This window comes from Amblyomma maculatum, chromosome 1 (assembly GCF_055883805.1).
Source record: "Amblyomma maculatum isolate TAMU_Amacu chromosome 1, ASM5588380v1, whole genome shotgun sequence".
Taxonomy (NCBI): domain Eukaryota; kingdom Metazoa; phylum Arthropoda; class Arachnida; order Ixodida; family Ixodidae; genus Amblyomma; species Amblyomma maculatum.
The window spans coordinates 444,816,342-444,837,998 of record NC_139344.1 but is presented as its reverse complement, the minus strand read 5'-3'; the positions used below and the strand labels follow the sequence as shown (position 1 = coordinate 444,837,998).

Genomic DNA, 21,657 nt, shown 5'->3' with positions numbered 1-21,657 from the left:
GCTCATTCAGGGTCCATGCGAGTTCAGTTGGCTCACTAAGCCTCCCCGTAAAAAATTAAACCAGTTATAACATGGTTCCATTCGGCCCCACACTGACCCAATTAGATACAGCCATATATGAGCTCAAATGGGCACAAAATTACGACCAATTTGGCAGGTGACGGAATTACCCAAATGGTTTTGCAAACAATGGGCACTCCCAATTGTTCTCACGTTCATATTGATCATTTAGAATCCCAACTGGATTTTCCATATTATACAGGATTACAATTCATATATGTCCTACCCTATTGGATATTCAAAGTGGTTTTGAAAATTTGAATTGGTTCCCGGGATTTCAAATGGCACTTCATATGGTATACATATAGTTCTCAATTGGATGTTCTAGTTGGTTTGGAAGCTATTCATAGGCGTATGTCCTCATCCGTTCAGTTCAGTTCAGTCGTTCAGTCGTGTCCGACTCTTCGTGACCCTATGAACCATATCACGCCACGCTTTCCGGTCTCTCACTATCTTCCTAGCATCACATAACTTCATCTGCAGCGCCTCGAGGATGCCATCTAATCATCGCGTTCGCTGCCTACCCCTTCTCCGGTGACCCTCAACCTTTCCCAACATCAAATCTTTCTCGAGCGACTCCTCTCTTCTCATCAGATGACCAAAGTAGCTGAGCTTTAACTTTAGAATTTGAACCTCCAATGAGCAGTCAGGGTTTATGGTCGACAATATCGACTGATTTGATCTTCTGGCCGTCCAAGGAACTCTCAAGATTCTCCGTCAGCACCACAATTCAAACGAGTCAATTCTTCGGCGGTCAGCCTTCTTCACAGCCCAACTCTCGCATCCATACATCACAACTGGAAAGACCATAGCACGAGTTATATGGCTCTTGGTTGGCAGACTAATGTCTCTGCTCTTTACTAGGCAGTCAAGGCTAGCCATGGTTCTCTTTCCCAGAAGTAGGCGTCTCCTAATTTCATGACTGCAGTCTCCTTCCGGGGTTACCTTGGAGCCCAAGAAGAGAAAATCTGTCACGGTTTCTACTTCTTGTCCCTCTATGCTCCAGGACTTGATGGGGCAAGACGCCATGATCTTTGTCTTTTTAATGTTCAGTTTAAGTCCAAACTTCTCACTCTCTTCTTGTACGCGCATCAGAAGTCTCTTGAGCTCCACTTCACTTTCTGCCATTTAGTGGTATCATCCGCATGTATGTCCTCATATTTGACAGTTAAATAGAAAAGATCATTAAGAGAATTAAAGTTTGTGTCATAGTTTCACAGTCTATCACCGAGTTAGACAGTTGATACCAATTTCCTTCATCTGGTTGGCGAACCATATTGTATTTACATGTTAATTCCTGAATAATCATTGATATATATGCCATATATATTTCAAGTCTAATGCTTTCGTATATCTACATGGGCGCGCTGCTTACATTGAATGCAAAATATAGGCAATAGAATACATATTCTTTAATAAATACAGAGTTCAGCATGAACATATCACAAAAAAAAATGTATCCGCAATATATATATCATGGCATGAAAGAAATGCGGAAGAAATAAGATGAACTAAGACAAGATTTGAGCATTGTAACTTAATTCATTGAGCGCACATCAGTGGCATAACATGCCACTGATTAATTATAATCAGGTCAAAGATTAATTATAATGATCAGTGCAAAATATAAGAAGAGAAAGTAGTTATACAAAGTTAAAATAATTTTGGAGCTTCAGCTAGTTTACCTCAATAATAGACGTGACAGCATCTTAAACATGAACTGCATTTTCATTCTGCAAATTTTTATATAATTTTTCTCGTTTAAAGTTATCTACTTTTCAAAATTATTACCAATGTAACAGCATTCCCTAAATGCCCCACTAACACACCTTTGACCCTACATGGCTATAGACATTGCATGCAGAGGGCACACATGGGTTGAGCTTTAGTATCAATGTATTTATTTTGTTAAACTACTATTTTCTGAAATGTCCTCATTAGAAGAGCTTCCTTGATAATTGGCTTCATTTGCACCCTCCCTATTTTGTTAGCTTTATTTCACTATGAGATGTTTGAAATTCTCACACGAGGTCATGTAACTGTGATGTCATGACCAATATGTCGACTAATCGGGATTTTTTTGGTATTTATTGTGCAGAATCTTTTCAGTCGAATGAGAACTGTTCACTTAAAGTTTAGTAAATGATGTTCCTGCTGCACACCTTCACTAGCACTGCCCTTCGTTCATTGTATCTGCCACTATGCTGTGTGCACAATGTTGATGTGTTGCCGCTGCCATGTATACGATAGTCAAACTGGCAGTATAAATCACCCTTATATTGTGTTTTGCATATGAATGGAGGTGACGCACTATAACTGCACAGCTTTACCACCGTCAGGCATCACAAGTTTGTATGAAGAATTGGCTTGGAGTTTCATCTGTAGAAGGAAAAGTAATTGTGATAACAGAAATGTGAAAGCCAACTCCAGTACTGAACTTCACGAACTCATAATCCCTTGCAAAGACCACATAAAGACAATTCTCAAACGACTGAACAGCACTAACAGATGGGGTGGGAGAGAAGATGACAACAATTCTGCTTCTTTCTCTACATCACTCATTTGGCTGATTATAAACAACCGGACTGACTCTCTTTTTCAGCGCAAGGATATGCCGAGCAAAAAAGTTGCTACAGCCTTTTGAGTTTTGACTTGCACATCTACATCTATACGCCATTTTTAAGTTTCCTGAGACTATAACAAACCCTTGCTGAACTGAACTACTCTGAATTGAAGCTTTCTGCTGCATAATGACACTTGCAAATGCTGTCAGTCTCATTGTCAAATGAAAAAAAAAAGAAAAAAAAAAAGAAACGATTGAGTCGGTGATCTTAGACTGATGAAAAGATGCAAAAATCCTAGTACTTTATGAGGGGCGATACCAACAGTATATGTGTTGCATCTCGAAGCTATGCATACTATACACATATATGCTGCAGCATAATATTGCAAGGAAATGTCTTTTAGATGGCATATTTTTCAGTGTCACTGTAGGCTGCGTCACGCGCGTAACCTATTGAAGAAAGCTGCACGTTCAACGATCGTCCACCAATATATGCTGCGCAGTTTCCAACAGCAGTGCATAATTATTTATGCTGCATGGAACAAGCAGCTTGGCTGCTTTTGCTTCTTTACTGCATGTATGCTGTAGGCCACAGAGACAAGTTGAAATATTTGTATGGTCAGTTTCATTAGTGCCTAATTGAAGTAACGTGCACGCAAACAGGTGTAGGTAAAAACGTCCCCGGAAAAAACGTCTCCGGAAGAAACGTCCCCTGAAGAAGCGGCAACTAGGAAAAAACGTCCCCAAGGCCAAAATCGGCCCTAAAAAAGATTTATTCTGGAACACACATGAAAAAAACCAACAAATGTTATGCCATTCTTTCTCGACTTTAAGTTAAATGTAATCATCATATGGAACCTGCGTCCTCTGGGGGCCCGAAATGTTTACAAGAACTGCGTAAATTAAAGCATGTCACTGTCACTGTATTACCGCTGCCATAATTTTTTTTTGTCATGAATGCCCGCATCAATTCGATGTTCGCGGTCAATTCCAAGCCGACAGGTGAAACCGCTGTAATAAAGTTTACATGCATCATTCATCATTGCAGTTCGCCACGGAGAAACGTAGTCTACGTCCTATAGCGCAAGATTCCAGCCCCGTTCGGGGACATTTTTTCCTACTTCGCCAATAGGGACATTTTTTCCGGGGACGTTTTTACCGGATCCCCACGTAAACACCCCACACTGTCTCGCTTGAAGCTTGACCGGTAAGCTATTTTTGCATGTCGCATATCTTGCCTGACTGCAAGCGCCATGCTTTCACACAACTGTTTTTGCTTTTGCTATAAGCTAGAGCCATTAAAATTTCATCACCATTCAAGAGTCGAACACTGATAGTAGTGATGCACACATCACAAAAGAAAGTATCGCTCGCGGGTGACCAGTGGAACAGTGTGCGAGCAGGATTCGGCGTCTGTTTTCAAACAAATCACTTGATCTTCCAATATAAACACACAACTAAAACAATGGCCACTGTCGCTGTTTATGATCAGGAATTTTCGCAAGGAACTTGGCGATGCATTGGGCCAAAGCTCCGATTTGCTGAACCACCGCAACGCATTTCTTATCTGTCAACCCGACGTACATGACAAGCACGCATAGTCTTTCCAGCATCGCAAAAAAAGAAGCGAAACTCACGGTGGTCTTTTCCGCCACCGCTAGCTTTCGCTAGCACCGCCACATTTCTGAATGCGCAAACTACAGGCGCGCATACACGACAAACATGTAGCGTTAGTGCGTAGACACTTGACATCGTGCTTGCCGCTGTTAGGCGAACAGCAAAGCCGTTGAAGTCGGCAACTTCCGAAACCGAAACAAGTCGAAACCAGCCGAAGCAGCCGAAGCTGTAGTGCTAGTCATAGCCATTGGTGGCGGCGTCGCGGCGTCGCGCTTTCTTTTGTGCTGCTGGCGGCGTCATGCTCTCGAGATTTGCGAGGCACAAAGCGCAGCAAAATAGCTCGTGCGATGTGCAGAAGCGTCGTCAGGTTCTGTGTAAACCTGTGCAAAAAGTGTGCCGGCGTGCCCAACAGATAGTGCGTCTTCCTTTGTGCGCTTTCACTGGAAACACTACGCTGACGGCGGGACTATTGGAGGGCGGTCACCACACGGGACGCGTTTGGCATCTCAGATGTAAGTAAATTTCCTTCTGTCCTGCACATTCTTCTGAAAACAGCGCAGAACTGGTCATGCATGCCAACACAATGCTAGTTTGTTAGTTCGTAAACAACAAGACGCGTTCATAACAAACGGTTGTTTGGTTTTGACAAAGTAAGGGGGGGGGGTGTTAATGCTTTTGCAGTGTCTTGGAAAAGAGACAGTGTCGTGGGCTGCACGATTGGAGTAAAATATGCCGTACAAATCATCATTCGTAAGCTCATTGCGGGGTGCATGATGCCGGTGCCGTACTGCGATTCAGCCTTCGGCAAGAATTTAGTATGGGCAACATGTAAGTGCCTCGACCCGGTCCTTACGTTGTGCTGCAGTTGAAGCTCCGGCGCGTGTGCATTGAATTTACACGGACTGAATAAGCGGTAAAACCTACCTGCGTTACGACAGGGCTAGCTCATTATTCAAATGTTCTATAAATATTGCGGATTATGGGATAAGGAGCCGGCGAACACGCGACGGCAGTATGATTCAGCTGTAATCGTACTTAAAGCACCATTGTCGAGCCTTGGGTGCAAGTAGAAGGTAAAAAAAAAGTTTTTAGCTATTTTTGAATTTTTTCACCTGTATTGGCTTCACATTTTCTTTTGCATAATTTGTTTTGACTGAAGTAATCCACAAAAACTACAAAGTGCATATAAATGACAGACACCAAACTCAGGCCTTCAGTCCAAAAATAGCAGTAAGGTGTAAAGTTAATTATGCATTCAACAGTACCAATAGTATTGATTTTCTTGTGTAATTATCTACAAATGAAGCAAAAAAATTGAACTAATTGTGCTGAGATGCCCCATCGACATCTTCCCTGATATGAAATGTGAATCAAAATGTGTGCAGGTTTTTTTGTACTCAGTGTATGAAATTCATGCAGGTTTTAAATTGAGTGCATGCAGGATTCCAAGCAAAACAAGCCTTTGCTCAAGGTATCATTCCAGTGTGGTGTTTTTGTTTAAATTTATGCATGTTTTGTAGAAACAACTGTAGATGTTGATAAGGAAGTGGTTTCGGGGGGTGGCTGCTCCTGGCCCTACGGTGCTGCGATTGGTAGGTCACCGCAGCTTGCGGCGCGGGCTAGCCTGCCACTGGATTTCTATCTGTTGTAGGCAGTCTTTGTACCTACTACCGTTTCAGTGGTGGACGACGGCTGTTGCGACGTGCCTCTCTCTCCCACTTTTTTCTTCTCTATTTTCTCTTCTGTCCGCACGAGGCAGTAGAGGTGGCTCAGCTACAGAGCCAGTAGTAGGCCCATGCATTTTCGTTATCTTCTTCCTTTAGTCGCAACAACAAGTGGTGGTGTGTCTGGATCTAGCTCATGAATGGCTACCACATTTATGAATCGTTTGGTGGCCGCATGCACTTCCATACATGGTTTGAACAGTCACGTTACATTCTGCAATTTACTTCTTTTTACTTTTTGGATGGATGTGTTTCCACTTTTGAGTGCGTAGCCTTTCACAATTCATAATTGATCGGGTGAGCGTGTTTTGACATGATGAAAGGTTTGGCAGCTCGATAGCATTGGCCCGTCATGATGCACAAGCAGCAGACTGCTTGCTGCGCTGGTGCCAATATCTTCCTAGATATCACTTGATCATCATGTCAGTGTTGAGATCATTTAATGGAAGTGTGCAGATAGCTATAATCCCACATTTTCTTCACTGGCTTGCAGGCAGGAACTTGTCAGCAAAGCAGCTTTAAAAAGGAAAGCTCACAAAAATTATTTCTCTAATTGTCTGTTAAAACTGGAAAAAATTATTGTATAACTAGACTGCTCACTCACCATGTCAACTTCAGCAAAAAAAAAAAAGGGTTGGATAATAGAGGCAGTTGCACTCCAGTCCTGATAAATATGTTGAAGTTGTTGAAACATAACTTGAGCTTTGAGTGCAAAATGAATCCAAGCTAGATCTGCTAGAGAGCAAGTAAAGTTGAAAGATGGAAAGATGGCACTTGACTGAATTCTCTTGTGAAAATTTATATATCTGGTCCGACTCTGCACATTCTTCCGAGTTGACGTAGTGGGAGCTAGGGATGAACTTTTGCCTTTCTTGGTGCACTGCTTGTGTGTAACCCGAGTTGGGGTGGAACATTGCATGTTCAGAGGGTGGTAGGGAAGCAAACTTGGTGGCACTAAGAAGGCTATGAACAATATGAGGATGATAGGCTGCCATTAGACTGACTGGCTTGCATTTCTCGGTGTGTTTTGTATGTGCGAATGTTCCATAAGCTGCCACATATGTCTTGGATTTGATGTTGAGGTGACTGGAATGATCAAAAACTCAATGTTATGATCGAAGTCCTCAGAACATGCTGTGATTTTACTCCTGGATTAAGTTGCAGACATTGTTTGCTGGGCATACATACCTTTGAGAGGAAATCCAGTAGATGAAGGTACGGGCAGAATGCTTGCTTATTATTCCAACCTAACTGCTCAAACAACATCACCATTTTCTGGAAACAGATTGTTCAAGCTTCCAGCCTTCCGGTTGTTCACCCGTGCAATACAGTGAAGCGCATTTACGCCTTGGCACATGGCAGGCTCAGGGGCTTGTTCATCGCCACTGTACTAAGTTAGACCTCAAGTGGACTCGAAATGCCTTTTTCCATTGCCATGAAGTAGGGTTTAAAAGAAGGTTTGATGACGGACATACTGTTTGCTCTGCTAGCAAGCAACGAAGAGTTAGCATAACATTTCTTACAAGTTACACTATCTGGCACCTCTTGATGTGTGTTGTGCCTGCTACGCCGCTGAATCCTTTGTGTGAGATCGGAGGTCCCTGCAGGATCACAGACTTATAATGCTACTTAAATTATGAGCAGATCGAGGTGGTAGATAGTAAAACTCTGTTAATGGTGAATTCCAATAACAGACTGTGGTCACTTACAGAACATTCTTTTCTGCTCATTTTGGACCAACTGTATTCAAAATGCAGATCCGGAACACAGGTTTCATCTTCCAAATGCAGATGAGGAGCGATTGCTGAGCCAAGATCGCTCCATGGAGCAGTCTGGATTGCTCTGCCGAAATCAACAGGACCGGCTGGAAATTTACTTGAGTATGTGTTCAGCTGCACCTACCATTTCCAGTAGATTGCCTCTGCTGCGCTTGCTGTGCCCTCTGCAATAATCGGCTATTGGTACTTGCCGCTGCTACGAATGCAAATTGCTGTCATGAACTAGTGCTCACTTTTGAGGACAGCAAGTCTGAGAGCAGCAGTATTCTGCAATAATCTTTTTTAAAGACCTCAGCTCAGAGTGTGACTGGAAAACTATGTGCAGAAACAATATTTGTGTGCTATCTGTGAACTCGAAGCCATTCCTCAACTCTGAAACAGTGAAAACAGTAATCTGAACCTTTGTTTTTTTTTTAGAATAGTGCCAAAGAAATCTTACCGTGCTTGCCCGCACTAGACTATCTGAAAGAATGGCATAAACTGTTGAGGTCAACACCATTCTAAGACCTATTACAGGTTTAAAACAGACGACATGTGTACACGAAGCACAGGCTAGCGCACAGAATGACTGGCAATTCCTCTGTCAGTCCATGGGCACTACCTACTTGCGCTAGCATGAGTTCCAAACACAGTTGGGACACAATCTGTGCTGGATGCAGGTGCTCTGTTGTGGAGCGGGCAATCCACTTAAGTTCTGGGATTGTAATTCACTATGTGTGGAGGAAAAGCAAGTGAACATCTCTCTGCTGGCATATGTCACATTGCCTGCTGCCATCGCTTTTGGTTTCAATATGTGCTAGTGACAGGAATGCTCACAGCACAAGTGGGAGTGGAGACACTGATCTGCGCCATTATGGAAATGCCAAGATGTTAGCATGGGCAAACATCTCTTTGCATCACCACGAAGGTTGCTAAGGCTCAGCTCCATGTATGAGCAAGCGAGTGCAGTGCGGGCATATGAAAGACAGCTCGTTAACTATGGGCCTACAGCAACAGCTGCCATACCTTTAATGAGAACTCTAGACTAAAAAGGCAATTTTACAAAGAGCAAAGTAAATGATGATAATGACTTTTTTTTTATTTAACAAAGCAGGTGGTCAGAGTGAAGAACTCATGCCACGACTGTTAATATGCCTCTACTGCCCCATTTGTAAAGCAAGCAGATTGAAGTTCTCGAATGAGCATGTTTACAGTTGTGAGCAGCTCTGTTAGATGTGTGTGCATAGGGTGGCACATTGTTTCATTGTTCAAAAGAATACTAAACAAAAGGTGGTTTGGAACTTAAAGGGCAAAGAACAGAGAAGCTGGCTGTATTTTTGTTTTTTTTTTCCTAAAAAAAAGAAGCTGGCTCTAGATGCAGAAATACTGTGAATGGTGAGAGGTGGACAGGTGCCAAGCAGTCGTGAACTGCACCTGGACTTTGCAAGGAGCCTCATGCTACTCATGAGCCACAGTTTGGCCATACCTAGCTTATATAAGCTTGACTTGTACAAAACATGCCTGCAAATGCAACCCTGCCTCAAGTCTGCCTACACCCTGCTGGGGCAGCTTCAGCGTTTAGGACATTTGACTAGTGAGCTGGGTGACGCGGGCTCCGTCTTAGCTGGGGTGGTTGCATTTCGATAGTGGAAAAATGCTAGGTGCCCATGTGCTTTATAGTGTCAGTGCACATTAAAGAAGCGTAGATGGTCGAAATTATCCAGAGCTATCTACAATGGCTGACCCTCGAAGTCAGTTTCTTTGGCATGTTGAACACCATGATCAAATCAAGGCTGCCTACTGTTAGCATTAGTAGAGTACCTTCGCAATGCCACAGTCTGCCCCTCACCACACTCCTAAATTTCGTTGTTTGCAACTCTACTCAGGTTACTTAGTTTGATGACCCCTTTTCCTGAAACAGTAGCAGTTGACGAAAAGAAGTGTAAAAGCATATCTCACGCCCATGCACTGAACTCCAAGAAAGGTGCTGATTTGGTCATAATTTTTTTTCATGAGAATTTGGTCAGTGTCATAATATGACCCTTGGAAAGTCATATCTCTACTGAAATGTTCATGTGATAATCTGGGTAGCTTTTATAGATGGCTTGGATGATATCATAAGTGCTATGATGGTGAACTGTGCTTAGTGTCTGCAATACCTGCATGATGAAGATGGTGAATGCAAATTAGACAGATTTTTGCTCTACTTTTGGTTCACCAGTGGGTGCCTAGTGAGTCGTCAGTGCAAGCTATCCATAGGTTCACTTTCTTCATGCAATTTACATAGCTGTGGAGTTCTCATAATAGCAGAAGTATCATATTTATGTGTCAGTAACTTTTTTTTTTAATGTAAGATAAGTAAATACGCCGTCAGCAACCTTAGAGCGCAGCATGCTCTTTATCTGTATTACCTGTTTATCATGGATAGAATAATGATGCTGTACTCCTGTGCTACTTTCAGTGTTCAATTCTACACGGTAGCACATCACTATACTCAGGGTTAAATGTCTGGCTAGGCAGCTGAAGCTAGGCAAGAAAGTGAAGGCAACATACCTCTCTTCCCTTGCCATGTAGAGTGGGTTACTTCAGCGCTAGTGACCTTGCATTAACTCTCCAACTTTCTCCCTTCACTTCAAGCCTGCACATGCCTAGCCCAAATAGTGAGCAACCACTCTCCTCGGCAAAGAGACTAAAACTTGTCTCCTTTCCATTCGTACCTTGGCTGCTTAGCCCACAACATGTCTCCGTGTATAGCAAGATTCAATGCCATATTTCCTCTTACTGTAGGAGCACCCTCTGCTTCTGCTGTACCACCCTTGCAGCAGCCCAGTGTTTTGTTTACCACAGAAATTCATGTCTGTGCAAGCTACACTGGCATGGAGAGGTGCATTTCTGAGCCAACTTTCATGCTTTATGATCATACTCTCTTTGATCGCCTTTAAGTTGCATCAAACCTGGTCATGTGTGTTGGTCAGTACCAAATGAAGTAAATTTCTTTGACTAACATACTTTGAGAAGGATAGCAATTTGCATGAGTTGGTAAGGCGTCATCTTGAAAGTAGCAGCACGAAAAAACAAGGATGTGAAAGGAGGCAAGCAGGCAGTAACTCGCAACTAAATTTTATTGATGCAAACATGAAATATATAAAGCCAAGCAACGCCGCAAACTGCTCAGTCACTGATAAGCAGACAGCAAAACATCAATCACTAAAATATTCCAGCGGTTCCATTTATGTAGATATAGGTAGAGGTACCAACTTGGCTGTGCATTGTAAAGAATGCACTGGTTGCTTTCAGTTTCTTTCAGCTGCGCACATTCTGGCTGTCATCCATTTCAAATCAGCTGAAAAATCATTGAAGCTGAAGGCATTTCACGACTAGGTAATGAATGTGCTAGTGAGCCGTCCATCGTGTTAACATGCAGTGAGTTGGGATATCTAGATTAGGGAAGTGCTCTTAAATTTTAGTGACTCATGTTTTGCTTTCTGCTTATAAGTGATTGAGTGGTTTGCATTGTTGCTTGACTCCTTTATATGTTGCAAGTTAGCGCCTGTCTTGTCTCCTTTCACAGCCTTGTTTTTTCGGGCTGCTTGTTTCAAGATAAAATACAATCTCTGCTACTTAGGTCATAAAATGAATTCTAATGAAGTTCCACATCTCTTAGAAAAGTAGTATTGTAGTTACAGGCATGTATTAAGGCCCTGCACTACAAATTAAGAGGCTCGCTCGATATAAAGCATAAAGGGAGAGCTTGTCTGATCTTGGGCCTAGTGGGCATTAGTGGATTATGGATAGGTTGATGTTAAAATGTACTTGCAGTTAAAATCAAGTAAATGCTTTATTTGTAACTAGGGGCACTGTGATGCCTGACCTGTTCTTTTGCCAGGCTGGCGACGAGATGGAGTGAAAGGATTTATTTCAGTGTTGGTATGTCTCTGGTGATGTCAACATTGTTTCTTCTCTGGCTTTATAGGCAGTCGCCCTTCAACGAATTCAATCCTAAAGTGAAAGTTTGAATCCAAAAAAATATTAATCTAGGATTACTTAGCAGGCAGAGGCGAATTCATACAGTGACTGTCACCAGTATGCCACGCATCATTTCAAGAAAAAAAAAGTATTGTGGTGTTCCTATTCTATGCCTTTATTTCTTGCTCACAAAGCCTCTGCATGTAGGTCTTGCACTATATTACGCTTTGATTTGTTGGTTCATGGTACTTTTTACCTTACAGCAAGCTCCATGTGGCTTCAAAGCAATGGCTTCTTCAAGCTCTACAATACCCTTTGCCAGAATCACACAGTGCTATGATGGGCAAGTAGGACATTGATGTAAGTGCTGAAGACATTTTTCAGCATGTGTAGTTTCTTATCTGCCTAACCTACTATTGCATTTGTGGCTCCTTATGTTTATTTTGAGGTTCAGGTTTCTTTAGTGTTTTCTTTGATTGCTGCCATTGCTTACTGGCTATGGCATTTGGCTGCTGAGCCTGAGAATATGGAATGGAATGGTGCCTGGGGCCTGTCGATACAGGCAAAATGCAAATTTGCCTACATGTTGGGCAGTGCCAGTGCACAGTTTAAAGAACTTTGTGTGGAAGAGGGAGGGCTCTGGAAATTAGCCCAGAAGCCCTCTTTCATGATGTCTCTCATAGCTCATGTTCAGCTTTAGGGTAATAAAAGGACATTGAGGACAAGCTGAAGCTAGCTTGTGTTATACATTTCTGCATTCTATTCACTAAAATGCTATTTTACAGAAAATGCAAGTTTCTTTTTAAGGTAGGAAAAGCCAGAAGTTTTGAAACAAATCTCATTACCAGCTGATTTTATAAGATGTGAGGATAGTACACCTTGAAGTGAAGCTCATGCACCTTCACTGTGGTTGCTGCAGTTGTTGGGCTAGTTATATTCCTCTGACTGCAAGTTAAATTAGCAGAGTACAGTAGGGGCAATGCAGTCGATATAGGTTTCAGTAGTCTTGACATTGCACTGCTTTCACATAAGTACTACCATCTTTCATTTGAATATGATTGACAGTATTCTGAGTAGTGGCAGGCCGGCCACATGTGATAAGAGTTCTTGAGTGCATACTGGTTGCAGATTTTCACCATACCGCCATGGCTGGAATGCCACGTACCGGGATGCCAGTAGCACTGCAGCAACTGAGAAGGAAGTGGTTGAGCGTTTAATCGGATGGGACAATTCAGTGTTATCTGTACTTTTAAGTATTAAGCTGATGTAATTTGTGCATGTGGAATCACGTCAAGCAGTTATTACTTCTCGGCTAGCTGTATTGGCGGCGGAGGTACTACAAACTACTGAGGAAAGTGTTACTGGCTTCTGTCCTCATTGAAATGCAGCTGCTGATAACAAATGTGGCAAGAAACAGGTGGCCTTGCTTCCACCTTGAAATATGTGCGTGTTTGTGAAAAGCATTGTTTTGAGGCTTAAAGGTAACCGATACCATACCCCTTCCATGGAGAGTAGACCAAAGCACATCCTCATGATTTGTGAGTGAGGAGGGAGAACTCACAAGTTTCAGCAAATGTAAATGGCGGTATGGGGTTGTTCTAGCAGAATACTTCTGCAGTGCTTCTCTCCTCAGCGAAAACCCCTTCAATGTGGCGGTAAAACCTGTTTTGGGGGCAGAAATAGGGTGCTGCCAAGAGACATCTCTTGTGACAATGACCACATCCATTACCTGCTCCACTCTGCCTTGCTTTGCTCTCTCTATTAAAGGGATTAAGCTCTTAAGAGCACCTTAACCTTACAGGTACCATTCATAACCCCCCTCCCTTCCCTTCTGGTTTTCAATAGAGAAGGCATGCTCCTCCCAAGATTCGTGCATAACATGAGACTTAATACAGAAATATTCAGCATGGCACCCAACTTCTGCTGCAACGGGGATTGGGAGAATATTTTTGCAGGTCCTCAGTGCACAATCACATAATACTTCGTTGACATAGCCTACTATATGTCACCTACACATTACTCGTGGAGTATGTATTCTTTTTTTTCTTGAGAGAAAAGCGCTGTTCAGTCAAAAGGCACGATGCAGGGGAATGTGGAGTGAGCACTGATTCTGTGTGTTCGCAATTTTTGCTTAGCTTTCGTTCTTTTTCTTCTGGTGGTTTGGCAGGGTTGCTGATATTCGAGCGACACAAGAACTGAGTCATGAGTCTGCTTCTTCGCAGTGGGATCGTGCGTTTGATTTCCTCATTGTAATGAAAATGTACAAGGGTACTGACCCTATGTGGGGCTGCGAACATATTTATAGCGCATGAGTTATTTGCACACATGCACACCACACACTTGCAGTTTTGTAGTGGTGAAAAGAAGTAGCTGTCAAGACTGAGAGCATCTTCTAAGGGCACATAAATGTTGATGTTTGAAATTAAGCTGTGAATTTATACAAGATGTTGCTTAGTTATTGAACTAACAATTTTTTAGCACTATAGTTGTTTCATGTAACGGGTTTAACTTAAGGTACAAAGGTGGCCGATTGAGCCCTGTGCTCTAACACACTGTGCACAGAAGCAGTCAAATCTTTAGTCCTCCCTATCTTCTGCTCAGGCCAAAGCAACTCATACCTTGTTGACACAAAAGTGACGTGTCTGTATTATTCCTGCATATCCTGCGTGGCGGTTTTTTTTTTCCTTTTTCATTCTACTGGGAGGGAGTGAGAAAAGGGCTGCAAGGTCTTTCTCGTCTATGCGAGAAGGACGAAAGGGTACTGGGAGGTTGGCTGTCAAAGTGCTTTAAAACGAGTGACTGCTTCAAGCTGCCCGGGGCGCTCAATAAATTGTGGGTGGGTGGGAAGGGGGAGTGGAGGTAGTGGGAGGGGGGTCTAGCTGTTTTCCGAGCTAAGCGCACAGCAGCATGTATGCTTCTTCCTTTTTTTTTTACTTAGTAGTGCGGAGAGGATAAAAAAATGGGGGCGGGGGGGGGGGGGCTTGGCCAGGCAGGTGGTGCTGTTTCAAACGAGTGACCGCCTGGAGCTGCCCTTGGCAAAGCACAGAGCAGTATGCACGCTTGCTCCTTTTTTCCCGTAGCAGTGAGGTGTGCGCTGCGATAGCCTGAGTGGCAGTGGAGGGAGCACTGAAGATTTGGCTGCTTCTGTGCCCGTGCACTGGGGCAGGTTTTGTACCTTAAGTTAAGCCCGCTATGTGATACAAGCCTGAATCACTTTGGGGCATTAAACCCCAAACCAAACCTTATGTGAAACATCTTTTATGCTATTTCATGGCTTAATCCAAACATCAATGTTTATGCACCGTTCAGAAGATACTCTGTCTTGACAGAATAATTTTTTGCGCCACTACAAAACTGCATGTGTATAACGCAAATAACTCAAGCTCTGGTACTGAATATATGCAGCCCCACATACGGCAAGTACTCTTGCACATATTCATTACACTGTGGAGAGCAAACGCACCATCCCGGTGACATGATGCGAAAAAGCCGACTCAACTCCAGAGTCCCCGCGTCGCTTTGCATACCCATACAAGCTGTACACTAAACTATCGAAAGAAACAGAACGAAAGCAAAAAATTGCAAACGCACAGAATCAGTGCTCACTACATTCCCGCGCAACTCGTCTTGACTGAGCAGTGCGCATCTGTTAAAAAATATCTAGGAGATACATATATGTGTCGTATAGGCTACGTCATCCATGTGTGACGTGACTGTGCACCCAGGACCTGCAAAAATATTTTCCCACAGGAATTGCGCTATGCAGGATAGCTGATACTCTTGAGTTTTGCAAAGAGCCTTTGTAGATAATTGTGCCCCCATTTTCACCCTGGTCAGTTCAAGGAGCAAGAGGCACGTAGGAGCACGATTACCTATTATAATCTGTATGATCCTGAATGGGCCAGGGCTCCTGTGCATTCGCAGGGCAGCGTACAGCTTGTGAGATTGAGTATCGTGACAGGAAATTAGCACTTCACAAAAAATACTTTCACTTGAACTTCAACTCCATGCAGCCCTCAATGCCTGCTTTTCATTTGTTGGCAGTTAGGTGACCTTGAGGGCTCATCGACTGCCACTCAACTTGTAAACACGGGACATTATATCATTTGCTCGCTATTTGTGCTTTGTTCTGCGAGTTTATCCAGCTTTTCACAAAAGTGGATGCAGTGAGTATGCACAGATCTGTTTTGTGAAGCATTGGCTGAGTGACGGCCCAGGTCAACCCTGTTCAACCCAGAACTTCTGGCATATTGTTTCGTGGATACAGCTTTGGCTACCCTCCTGACATCCCAGCTTTTGACACCAAGTATGCATAACCATGGCCTATCACAAACTGCAATGCTGTAATTGATCATCACATACTTCTGTGGTGCTGCACATTTCAAATTGTCACTATATGGGAGCAATGTTTCAGAACCTACTTAATGCAGAGCTATGATACACATTTGAGGACTAAGAGCAAGTTTGCTCTGCATGGTGACTTCCAGAGACAGGGACACACTTGTGGGGAAAGGCATGTTGCGTACATACCTTCCAACCCTTTGATTTTCCAGAAAACCAGATTTTTGACCGAACTTTCTGATTGCACGATCACTGCCCTAAATGTTTTGATAAAGGGCTTCTGCCTGCAAAGAATGGCTTTTGCAAAACCGGCACTGCGGAATTAGCAGCCACGTCTTAATTGCCAGCATCTCCATCAAAGGCCCCACTAGCACCATTGGCATCATTGGCTAAGCAGGAAATCAATCAAAGCAGACTTTAGCTGAGCGAGAGTAGGTGTGGCTGGCTGCACACACAGTTGATGTACTGCGTTTCTTGTAGGCAGCGGTGCAGAGCTAATGCAGCCACAGTAGATATAGATGCTTTGCTGGCTTCGCTTTCGATCTGAACTAAGGGCAGCTGCTCGGTGCACTTCACGTTAAAGGGTTTTTCCAAATGTCACGCCATCTGATCCTCCTGTATTGAGCTCAGCCGCATGCCTCATCTTACCAAGCTGCTCTATGCACAACAATGGCGTGATTGCTCTTCTTTCAGAACCATCACAGCCAACAACGGTCGCAGACGACATTACGTGTAAAAGGGCTAGTAATGGTTTTGAGTTGAAGACTTACAGCACTCCGATGGTGCTGAGAGAAAACTGCGGTGGTGGGCACGCAGATCAGTTTTGCTTTAGCTATGGAGACATAGCGAGAACACTCGGTGACGGCCTGTAGATATCTCGGCGTACACCTTTAGACATGTATTGCACACTTGCTGCTGCATGTGTGTATGCTCAGGATGTTTAGATTAGGACTCATCAGACACTGCCTGAAAGTGGCAGCCCCCCGCCCCCCCCCCTTTCGGACATTTAAACATCAAACATGGCCTCTTCATCACCCCCTATTGGGGCAGTCTTCCCATTTTTGGTCTTAGCACATACGTATAAAGGAAGCTGGGGGCCCACTAGCAGCGCAGTTGAGCCTTTGGAACAATGAACATTTGTGCTAGAGGCATCAATGGCTTAGTTGTCATATCAGGGTAGTACAGACGTCTTCAGACTCGCGGTGCTGTCTAAGTGGCTGGCTCACTCGTTTTGTGGAGACACATTCACGGTAGGCAGAAGGCATGGCTTTTCAAGCACAGTGACCATTGTGGCTCCCAGCTTTGTTTGTAAACCAATCAGGGAGTTCAATTTGTTTGTTTGGGTGCATACGTTGCAAAGCAGCATGCATGTTTTCTCCCCTTGCCCCTGAGCCCTGCAAGGTCAAAGAGCAAGTGTAGCAGCAACTTCAAACCAAACCTTAATAAACAAATTTGGTCACTAAATTTCACATTTCTAAATGCATATGTCATGTTCTACATGAACTGTATCACAGCGGCAGTGAGGTGTTTTCAGCTGTTTTTCACAGCTGCCTTTTCATGCATCCTGGGAAACATGTTCTGTTAGCCTGTGGATATAGAGGTTGCTTCTGAACGTTCAGAGGACTTGACATTAGGGCATGAGTCTGTTATGCCTGTGGAATAGTTTTTAATTCAAATTTTGCCCTTGGGGTCGAATTCACAAACATGTCTCGACTTGACACTACCTCAGCTCTATAAAGTGAAGAAAACAGTCTTCTCTACTCAAGGTTCAGTTGAGATTCTTGAATGCTTTTCAGCATTTCTTATGACTTCGTATCCTCTAGAAATATCCCTCCACTCTAGGCAGCACACATGGCTTACAGGGACAAGACAAAGGCCAAAATTTGGCCTGGAAAGTACATGCCACTACGTGTAACCTGGTCATTTTCGAATGTGAAGTCCTTCTGAACAACATCAACAAGCTGCCTCAAGAGTCGCAGCCTAATAGGTTGCGGCAGCCACTTTTTGATGGCGACGAAATGTAAGGCACCCATTTGCTATGCAACATCAGTGCACATTAAAGAACCCCAGGTGATTGGAATTTCTGGAGCACTTCACTACTCATAGCCTGAGTTGCTTTATTGCATAAAAAAAAGTCCCAGCCTAGTAAAACTGCTCTGTTGTGGCCGATGAAAGACACGAACGCAGGCAGCTGGGAATGGAAGTGAGTTTTATTCACCAACGCCTCGGCCTATATAGCCCTTGTTTTACGCAATATCAGATGTCAGTTTAGGCGCATGCGCAAGACAAGGGCTATATAAGCAAAGACATTCGTGAATAAAACTCACGTTCCTGGCTGCCTGCGTTTGTGTCTTTCTTTGGCCACAACAGAACAAAAATATGTTTTGCAAACTGCATGAACAAGGCAGCTGTGAAAAATGGCTGAAAACAATTCACGTCTGGCAACATTTTCTGTCATTGACATAAAGCTTGTGTAGAACAGGATTTAGGCATTGAGAAGTGCTAGAATTGCTGTGAAATCTAGTGACCTAGTTGCGTGTTTGCACTCGAAGTGCTCGGCGGTGAGCGTTGAGCACATGTAAAGTGCAAAGAAGCATATTGCAGCGCATGCACCCCAGCCAAGAAATTTGGCTTTCCAGAATCAAATGCCGCTTGTTTCCAAGCAAGCTAGGATCTGTAATTGTAAATGTACTTGACTGCGAATATCCCTGAGCCACTCTGAAGACAGAATTGACCCCCCCTCCCCACAGCACCGTGCGTCTAAAACATTATGCACCGAGGCAATCAGCAAGCCATCGATGTGTGCAGCACAGGTGTTCCATGGCACAACTGCACCTCCGGTACCTCCCTCTTCCTATTTACAATATGCCATTCCCTACAATTGCACCACTGTTCACAGTGGTTCATAGAAACCCCTGCACATGCTTTGTTTGCTGTTAGCCGTCAAATGCTTGCTGCAATTTGGCACTCGGCACGCTCTGAAATGTTGCTGAGGCATCCGGTGACAACTTGAAATATGCCTATACCACAGCAGTATAATGCGGTGATCAACTACAGCATTAAAAGCTGCACCTGACAACAGCTATCCATACTCATCGTTAGCTGCATGGACTTCGGGAGACTTGTCTTGGTCGTACTTGAAACAATGTTTCAGTATTTTCGAGTCAGATTGAGGTTCCCACAGAGCCAATGCTTCAAAGAGTGGGTCTGTGAATCTTATTGTATCCGCTTTAATGAAAGGCTTTGTATGCAGTAGAATGAAGTCCGCACAGCGTGTGAACGCTACAATGCCTCATGTTTGCAAGTGGAGGTCGAAGTGGCCCTATATTAACGTCATTGCAACTTTGAAATTCGTGAGAAAACTTGAGTTTTCTCCTGCACTCGAGGAGCGATTAAAGTAAAGCTTCATTTCTAAAAAAAAAATGCCTCGAGGATCGCTGGGACTGAAGGTTTCAGTCAAGGTCTCCATGCATTCTTTCCGCATGGTATTTCTCAAGAAGACTTTGTTGGAAGGAATGCTCGGAGGCCGTCATGAATTCTAACCAAGCCTTGAGTAGAGGAACAGCTGTTTCCTTCACTCTGGAGCAGAGGCAGAAGGTTGAGTCGAGGTGCATCTTCATATGATCATATATGTAGGATTGCATAATCTTTCAGGTTTATTTTTATTCTTTAGCCGTGTATGCTGAGCCATATCCAAGAGTGCACACTTCTACTTCTCGAAGGCCGTTTAAATCTCCAGTTTTGCACTGCTCTCTTGACTTCGTAGTTATTGTAGCTTTTCATGAAGCGGTGTACAAATGTCATTGATCGATAGTGAAGAAAAGAAGCCAGCAGTCGGCGAGGCCAAGGAAAGCACTGGGGATTGTACTTTGTGTGTTTTTTTTTATTTTTACTTTCGTAATCACACAAATTAGTAATGTAATCTGTTTAGGGGAAAGATAAATGCAAAGTAGAAGGAAAAACAACATGCCGATGGTGGGGACCGAACCCACGACCTCCGAATATCGCGTCCGGTGCTCTTCCAACTGAGCTATATCGGTTGCTGTTCTACCTGCTACTTTCTTGGGTATTAATGTTGTCTCTATATGAACTTTGAGAGTGTTCACCAGCGCCACCCTCAACCATAGCGGTGGACGTGGAGATGAGGGTACTCGTCTTTTTTTTTAATTTTTACTTTGGTAATTACACAAATTAGTAATGTAATCTGTTTAGGGGAAAGATAAACACAAAGTAGAAGGAAAAACAATGTGACGATGGTGGGGACCAAACCCATAAAGTACAATCCCCAGTGCTTTCCTTGGCCTCGCCGACTGTTGGCTTCTTTTCTTCATGTACTATAATGAGTACCCTCATTTCCCCTTCATTTATCTGCTTGTCGCCTACAGGGGTCTCGGTTCTGGAAGTCTTGAAGCCATAGGTAGCATAAAGCACAGCTTTCGCCCTCGCTCTTGATCACATTCTATGTGACGCTGGCGGTAACACAGGACATTCCACGTCCACCGCTATGGTTGAGGGCGGCGCTGGTGAACACTCTCAAGGTTCGTATAGAGACAACATTAATACGTAAGAAAGTAGCAGGTGGAACAGCGGCCGATGTAGCTCAGTTGGAAGAGCACCGGACGCGATATTCGAAGGTCGTGGCTTCGGTCCCCACCATCGGCACATTGTTTTTGCTTCTACTTTGTGTTTATCTTTGCCCTAAACAGATTACATTACTAATTTGTGTGATTACCGAAGCAAAAATTGAAAAAAAAAAGTACAATCCCCAGTGCTTTCCTTGGCCTCGCCGACTGTTGGCTTCTTTTCTTCATGTATTATAACGAATACCCTCATTTCCCCTTCATTTATCTGATTGATCGATAGGAGATGGTTCGAAGGCCCTTGAAATATCTGTTCGACTGAGGTATTAAATTTTGTGGGGGTCTGATGCTGAACAGTCTGTGTGCTCGTGTCAGTTCCTCAGATTTCTGTAGTTCAGAATCGATCTTTTTGAATTGAATTGTTGTCAAATAATAGTATAGCACCTACTTGTCCCTTTCCCAAAATGTTTGGAAAGACATGAGCTGAATTTTGGATCTGGGATATAGTCCTGCTTTTTTTTTTGCATTTTGCAGACGTCGCACAGTGAAAACCTGTATCCAAGCGCGAACCCAACAGGTCAACAGCAGCAGAACAAGGGAACCTATATCCAAGCTCCAAACTGGTGGACCGAAAGCAGATGATTTGTGACCGCAGTGTGTCAGCCATGCTGAGACATGGCATGAATAAAGCCAATCCAGGTGACCACATGTGTCTTTTCCAAGCATGCATGCTTTACACATGAGGCATATCTCATGGAGGGCATCATTTCGGCAAAACATTTTGTCACAACTGCAGCAAACACTGATTGAGGCCTTGCACAAGGCCTAAAGCTGGGATATTAGTATTATGCGCAAGACAAACATGAGGAGTGGTGTAGGAGCCTTGCAACCATGCAGAGTATCACTATAGCATGGTAGCATTCCTATGTCAATGTCTCTCGTCCTCTAAGATCACACTGCTGTTTTGCATCTTTTGAATCCTGAGTCTCGAACAATCCTCACGCTGTGTGCGGGTCGGTAACCACGCACAGGTTTTTGCATGCCGTACC

At 43.6% G+C, this 21,657-nt stretch overlaps 1 long non-coding RNA gene across 1 annotated transcript; it reads left to right on the top strand.

Moving 5' to 3' along the window:
- The first annotated feature begins 4,723 nt into the window (after window positions 1–4,723).
- On the top strand, window positions 4,724–21,485 carry LOC146209601 (uncharacterized). The gene is made up of 4 exons (XR_014706707.1): window positions 4,724–4,752; window positions 7,722–7,844; window positions 11,951–12,047; window positions 21,143–21,485. It is a non-coding gene; the product is annotated as an uncharacterized LOC146209601 (long non-coding RNA).
- Window positions 21,486–21,657: the final 172 nt, after the last annotated feature.